This window comes from Magnolia sinica, chromosome 3 (genome assembly GCF_029962835.1).
Source record: "Magnolia sinica isolate HGM2019 chromosome 3, MsV1, whole genome shotgun sequence".
NCBI lineage: Eukaryota > Viridiplantae > Streptophyta > Magnoliopsida > Magnoliales > Magnoliaceae > Magnolia > Magnolia sinica.
The window spans coordinates 106,535,034-106,543,193 of record NC_080575.1 but is presented as its reverse complement, the minus strand read 5'-3'; the positions used below and the strand labels follow the sequence as shown (position 1 = coordinate 106,543,193).

Genomic DNA, 8,160 nt, shown 5'->3' with positions numbered 1-8,160 from the left:
TCACAAACATGTCACTGTTGACACACAGAGCTTGGTAGTTCCATGCTCTGCCTACAACAGGTATTGGACAGGATTCTGGTCCCTAGGATGGCAATGGCAATCTCAATTTTACCAGATCCCCTACACAACCCGTAAGCAGAACGAGAAATGCAGGTTGCCTGCTCACCTGGATTGTAAGGTTAGGTCATTTTCATGCACTCTCTCCCTCTATCACATTTCTCGTCTCCCATCTGGCTCATCGGACCCCACACCATGTGCAGTCCAAACCAGTGATTAGATCTCCTCAATTGTAATCATTTCACCTCTCTTATTACCAAACAAGGACGGAAGGTTAAGAAAATCAACTCTAGCGACTTACGAGTCAAGTCTCCATTTTGTTAGGTTTTGCAAATTTAAAAGTAGTGGGGCCATCAATGACTGTATTTGGTCTAGATTCTAAGCTGGTTTGTATGGGTTTGTCAATCCTAGTCTATTAGAAAATTTTATTTTGCATGGCCTACATTGAAAGTGACCATTGAATTAGAGCTGGCAATGTTCTTTGACTCTGTCAGCCCATGGGCTGGATGCCCACTACTCGGCCTCAGGTCATGCATACTGTGTTGTGCTTCTTTTTTAGCCTGAAACTATTGAGCAGGTTAGGAGATGTGGCGTGCAATGACACGGAGAGAGGAAGGAAGAGAGAAATTAGGACTGCAATGGCATGAATTGCATAGGCACATGGAAGGAATGACATGTGCTAGCTAACTAATCACTATGGGACAAACATGCATCAGATCCACACAATAGGAAAATCAAAGACTTACATCAGCTGCACCATAGGGAAGAGGGTTTTTCACTACATGGAACAGTGTAAAATCATTCCTAAAAATTTTAAATTCACATGGTTTGGCCAACATGACTATCAGAATTCCTTAATTCTTGGAGAATCAATTATTAATCTTGGTGTGGAATGTCAGGTGAGTGGATTGGATGGTGGATGCACACCAAAGTGGACACCACATTTAATGGGTGGCATTGAACGAATATAACCATCTAAATCTAAGCCCTGCAAGTTGCAGATAACATTGAAATACGGCCAATGATTTAATGAGAACGGGTCTGGGAATCAGATCATAATTGAGATTGTAAAAGTGGATAACATGCACATTTCGGATACACACATACATATAGACTGCATGTGCCATGATCGAGACTTCCATTCTGGGCTTTAGTCCATCCGCATGCAGTTTGTAACAAGATTTCCACGATCCCACATTTATGACACACATATGATGTCTATGTTCACTAACATGGATGATATCAGTTGTCTATCAATAAAGACGAGTGGGGAATGCGAATGCTATCTTATGCTAGCAAGCTGACACGGTAGAGCTAGTGGCATGGGAATACAGTAGATTCATCTCTCCACAATACATGCTGCTAGATGAAGAATCAATCAGAACCGTCTATCTAATTTTCTGTGCTCTTTATGGTTCAAAAGAAATACCCATCACATGATCTTCGACATCCAATCCAAGGGATTGTTTCAAACAAAGATAGTTAACACTCTCTGGATCCAATTGAAGAAAAGTGATGCACATGATTTTCTAAATATGTGGAATTTCTGAAACATAGGCCAGAAACCACATATTGTAATCATGGTTTCAAGAGACAACTCTGGCTGACTTGCTTGATTCTGAGTCAAGTCGCAACTCAGTTGACTTGGGAGTGATTTGGCTGGTCAAGCCGAGTCACCCCTATTTTCTGTATTTTCTGTGCTGACAGCAGCTCATCTGGATCAGACTCGACTCAGTCCAGGTCGACCCAGTGCAACTGACCCGGACAAGTCAATCCAGCTTGGGCTCAAGTCATATGACCCTGATCCATCCTGCTTAGCCCAGCCCTGTCTGACTTAATTAGCAAGTAATTTATCCTAGCTATAAATATACATTTCCATTACAGGTTAGGCAATACATGCATGTTGCACCTAAATAGCTAGTTTTCATTCTTCCAATGTTAATTTCTCAACATGGACCACACATAATGTTAATCCAAACCATCAATTGCCTGATGGTACTGATAATGGCTTATCTGATTAGCAGACCCATAATTTTCTCCACTTTACTTTTACTTCTTCCATACATTTAGTAATTTTGTTCCATCCAAGATAAGTTTACTTTTTGATGTTAACAATAGAAAATAATAAACCATCAAGTTGCTGTCTGACCACCCTAGTGGGTAGGGGTATATCCCGTCTCCATTTCATGAATTCTAGGCCCACTTAGATAGCTTGTTATGTACCTAATTCTAAATTTTAAAAATGATGCATTATGCTTAACCATTTGGAACACACATTAGGATTAAAATCATAAGGTATTATGCATGCATCATGACTTCTTTTCATCATTTTTAAAAACCTGAAGTAGAATTCTGAGCTTTAAGTCATTTTCATACTCTCTTCCTCTCTTTCACATCTCTCTCATCCTCTCCCTGGTGGAACCCACACCATGTTTAGTCCAAACGAGTGATAGGATCTCTCCTGTTGTAATCAATATGTACTGCACCTTTTTCCTATCCAGGATCGGATGGACAATCAATTTAATAACTTCTAAAGTCAAGTCTCGTTTTTTTTGTTGGGTTTTGCAAATTTCCAAGTAATGGGGCCCGAGAATGGATGGATTTGGTCTAGATTTTAACATATTTTTAAGTTTCTAAAATGCCCCTACCTTTAATTAAAAAGTTTTCTTATATCCTTTGTATATTGAAACCCCTGAAACTAATTATAGGAGCAGAAATGTCCAAATGCTTCTAATGTCATATATAGTATAGATGGGCCAACCTATGGCTTCTCACCTATCCATCTAAAACCACTACTAGGAATGGTTCAGTCCTAAAAAGGAAAAGTCACTAGCGGGCTACTTTAAGTAATTGAATCAAAGAGTGGCACTTGGGCGTAATACTCTGTTTATGAGTGGGAAGCATGCTTAAGTTCTAAGACTAATTAGTAAATAGGTGAGGATTGGATCATGGGTCATGAGCTACAACATGGGTAAGAGTTTGAATTGTTAGCCTGCTTGGTAGATAAGTCAGACCCAGGCCAACTTGACCAGAAACAAATCCCACCCTCTTCCACCAGTTGAAAATGTGTATTTATTTTTTTATTTTTTTTATTTCATTATAGAGGTGATCAAGAATGCAAGGTTGCAACACTGAGCTTAAGGTTCAAACCAGTGATATAGGACGGGAGCCGCCCATTATCACAATTGGGGCCATATAATACATCCTTTTAGGCTAGAACCGACTAAATTGTCCATGTTTTCTTGTTCTAAAGCCATACCATTCAACCTGGATGGTTTTGAGTGACCTGCTCTTGTAAAATAATAACTTGGACCAGACCCGACAAGCAAAAGCAAACCAATTCAACATATGGGCCCACAAACCATCCTGTGCTAACTCAGGTTGTGTGGTACTGTCTGCTGCTAGAAAAGCTCTGTAAGCCCACTATGATATATGTGTTTTTTGCACACCATCTATGTATTTTGCCAGCTGGTTCTAGGGTATGGGCCTAAAAATAAGGTAGATCCGAAACTCTGGTAAACAACACCACGGATGACAATTGTGATTGAACGGCCACCATTAAAAACTTCCTAAGGCTCCCTGTAATATTTATTTGCCATCCAACCTTTTGATTAGAGGTCACACATCCAAGTGGTGGGTGTATCCGTGACTGCACTTAGTCTCATTCTTATTCCTTGCAATCTGCCTTGGAAGTTGGGGGGCAGTTCCTCTTCAAGTCCTTGTTGTGCCAGGAGCTTATTCTAGAAAAGTTGCACGTGGGGCCAACTGCCATATGTATATGGCATTCAGCCTGTCCATCAGGGTGTCCCTTTGGACATGGACACCCTAAAAATCAGGGCCAGCACAGAGAACATCCCACGCCTGCCTATCATAAACCCCTCGTACCTAAATTTGAAACAAAAGGCTACATGCTACACAGCCCCACTTGAGGGAATAGGCTGGTTTGGTGAAGTGAGGCAAGGAAGGACGTGAAGTTGAGCACCGTCTTCCTCAGGGGGATAATTGTTTCAAATTCACGGAACTTCTATAGATTTCTCACAAAGACACCTTGAATCCACGAGGAAAAGAAAATAGAAATAATTCTAAAATATTCAAGATAATTTTATTGATGATGAAAAACGAGTTTACAACTCTTTAAATAAGGCAACGAACCATAGGGAGAAGTTTTGGAATCATACTATAACTGAAACTCCTAGAAATCGCAATTTATTATAAATAGTAAACTTACTATTTATAAATGGTCATGATTCGTACTAGTGTGCATGGTTTTCGCCCAAAAATAGTAAGTGTCCTATTTGGCCAAACCACGATGTTCCCCTAACTATTTTAATCACTTTTAATGTTGGGCACAACTTCTAAAGCCCAACAGATGAAGAGTTATACTCAAACTAAAACTTACTATAAATAGTAAAAACAAAATTAAAATAGGAATTCAACAGTCGATCTGATGGTATTTCACAAATTTGGCATGCACAACCCGGCGTTGCTAAAATAGCTCGTTGTAACGCCTCAAAATTCAAGGGCCGAGTAGGAACTCGACTCTTAGATTCCCGAGTACCACTTGTACCCTAACGGGCCTCATATGTATGTAAATGTGGGTATCATGAAATCAAAGAGGATTAAATCAAACATAAAGCAACTGATCATCAGAGATTTAAGTATAAATCATTTACAAATCCAAGTGCTACTAATAAAGTCATAAACCAACGTAAACCTCATAATCCAAAGAAATAAAATATCCACTAGGAACCTAGTCCTATCCTCTCGTCACTCCCTGGAAAGGATTGGGCCATGGCCTAGACCCGAGATCATCCATCGAGCTAGTAGAGTCCGCCAAATGTCTAGAAATACGTTCATTCATCGTCGTTGTCCACACCGACATCTTCCAACGCATCTCACTCCAAGGTTCCTGCATCTATGCCAAATTCTGGTTGGTGTTTTAGAATACCGTCCCAGAGTAGGAGTGAGTAGCTAACTCAGTGGTACCATTAGCAATAGATGACACAAATAATCATGCATAGAATAGATTTAGTAAACGACATACATTATAAATTCTTAAATACTCTTGTTAATGAAATACATGGTTTGTGAAATGATGCATGCCTTTCACCACCAACACTCCCTCGATCGACAACATCTAACGATCGTAATAACCAACACTTCCTCAGTGCGACCTCGACTGCCGAATCGCCAAAATAAGTAATGCAATATTATGAACATGTTGGCCAAGTTAATTAGTTACGTTCATTCATCCAACAGGTTGGGGAAACCAGAATACCCTTAGTAGAAACATTGGCCTAACCTGGTCGTGCGGCTCAGGGTCGTGGCCGTATGGCTCTCACGGTCCTTAACCCTCGTGGGTTTGTCAATCTCATAGCTCTAGGCTCATACGAAATCAGTTAGGACTTCTAGATCCTACTCGTGGTCACTATGAGGAGGTCGACACCCCAGCATAGGCCGACGGCACGGGCATAGTGTCTCATACCACCCTCCTCGGCTCACGAGTCTTGGTGCTCATTGGTCACTACAAGGAGGCTTGTCACCCCAACGTAGGCCGATAGCATGAGCACAGTATCCCATACCACTGTCCCCGACTCATGAGTCTTGTGGGCCGAATCTTATAATTAATAGTAGGCGCAAAGGTCTTGGGGTATCTCGGATTCCTACATGGGCATGCAATCATGGTTAACATATAAGGACGGCCAATTGTGAGCCAATATGCCCCCATAAGTCACACATTAAACCGAACGGCCTGAGAACGGTGTCTCGTGTAGTCCAACTACGGCCGTCAATTTACTGCTTAATTGATCGGGCTAGATTTGCTCGCGGGCTGAACCAACAAAAGAGTTTCCCAAAATATTTACGGTTAATCGACCAATCCATGAAAGGACAAATTCATAAACAGGTAGTATAAGTTCAGTACTTCCAGAGTAACTCTACCAATGTGGAATAAAGTTTAACATTCCAAGTACATAAACAACAACCCAATAATTTCCACGAAATGAGAGAGTCATGTTCACATATTTCATCGATTTCTACCAAAGAGGCGGCCATGTACCTAGGCGTGTCAACACGAATTCACATATGGCAACATAAAACAGGAAATTCAGCAATACATCAGAAATTTAGCGCAATTAATTCAGAGATTCAGCAATTCAACTACAATGCACTACTCCTATACCTAGCATGTTTCACATACAACCGAAATCAATCAGCAAATTCAGCATTTATTCGATAAACTAAGTGCATACACCTTAATTCAACCTGCAACATAACATTTCATATATTTGGGATTGTTTGGACCTAAACCCCTTTTCCATTTGGAGAAAACCCTAAATTTCACAAATCAACTCAACCAATTCAATTTCAACAACATGCAGGGAAGTTTCATCAAACACATTTACTAAAAACTACGCTAGGCACGAAGAGCGGGCATCTACGAGTAATGGTCCGTACCTATTGTTGACCGGAAGCCTTCGTAAGCGTCCTAACGTCGCCGGGTCCGTAAACTCGACGTATCAGGGCCCTGCGTTGCAAGAAAGCGGCAGTAAGATGCATGCATGTGGCTGATCGCTAAGGGCATGTTTGATTTACTTGGGTAAATGTAAATGCAGTGGAAATTGGCAATAATTATTTCCTTGGTAATTACCTTCATTGTTACCTATATTGATTTGACTCTTGCTTTTTTCAACACAAAAATTGAGGAGGCTGCCAAATATTAGGGGGGCCCACCATGATGTATGTGGATTATCCACACTGTCCATCCATCATGCTAACTGAATTCAGGACATAAGCCAAAAAATGAGGCAAATTCAAAGTTCAAATGGACCACACCACAGTAAAAATGTAATCAAACACTTACCGTTATAAACTTCTTGGGGCCACTGTTTACTTTGGTGTGGGACACTTGAATGTTGGATTTTTCTCATTTTTCGGCTCATGCCTCAAAATGTTAGGGTAAAATGGATGTATAATGTTGATATGTCATATACATGACGGCGGGGCCCATAAATATATGCAGTCATTTTGGACCGTTTTTCAAAGCAGGAATACCCCGACATTTTCAAATAGGTGAAATTGTAATAATGAGGTATTTACCCTGCATCTGGAAAATCAAACAGGCCCTAAGAAAGAGTGGATTGAAGTTTGATTCTCACCTTAGATTAGGCGTAGCTCGATTCTATGGCGATTGGGCTGGAATTCTTGGCAATATAGGGACGTGGGTGCGGGGAATTTCAGTCCCCAAGCACCACTTTCACTCCTCTCTCTCTCTCTCTCTCTCTCTCTCTCTCTCTCTCTCTCTCTCTCTCTCATTTCAGTTGCTGGAATTTTTAGCGGCATTCAATACCCTAGAATTATATCACTTGGCCTTGAACTTCTTAATATGCCCCAATGGCCTTGTGGGGTCCATTTTTAGCTATTAGGGCCACCCTGATGGACCCCTGGCCCATCTAATTCATGGATCAGGTGCCCCATGGCTTGATGAAGGGCCGGGTGGAATTTGATGGCAAACAGAAGCAGGATTTTGCCGCAGCGGTTTGATTTATGATCAACGGTTACTGGCTTTCGATCAACAGTCAGATTTCGTGGGTGAGGGCAGGGAAATGTTCCTAGCCTTCGGTGTAAATTTAGAAGAGATCTGATGGCTGAAATGCCTGATTTTCTAACTCAAGGAATAGGGTTAATTAATTAAATTTTCAGATCTTCCTTCTTTATGCCTGACGACTCACGTTTTTCAAGTGCCAACTAGACGGCACGATTCGCCCATTTTTGGGCACCACCTGAGCCTGATATCCACGATGGACCACAAGCCCAATGAGACCCATGGCCTACCAGAATTTTAGAATTTTTTTTTGTTTTTCTTGGGGCGGTACACGGCTCGTACCAACAGTCGCCAAGTGTAATTTGGCTGTCTGGCTCTACGACCCGAGTTCAGCTTGAACACCATTTGATATGTATCAGCTTGAACACTTAGAGGATCAAAAGTTATACTCCAATTAAAACTTATTATTTATAGTAAAAATGAAATTAAATGAGATTTTTAACCAATTGATGGAATCTCGTAAATCCGGCGTGGGCAATGCGGTGTAGCGGGGTTGGTTG

General features: G+C 41.1%; 1 protein-coding gene across 4 annotated transcripts in view; it reads right to left on the bottom strand.

The window, feature by feature from the left end:
• The window catches only part of LOC131240571 (probable leucine-rich repeat receptor-like protein kinase At1g35710), a 121,562-nt gene that overhangs the window by 15,904 nt on the left and 97,498 nt on the right, over positions 1–8,160 (bottom strand). The window lies entirely within an intron of this gene.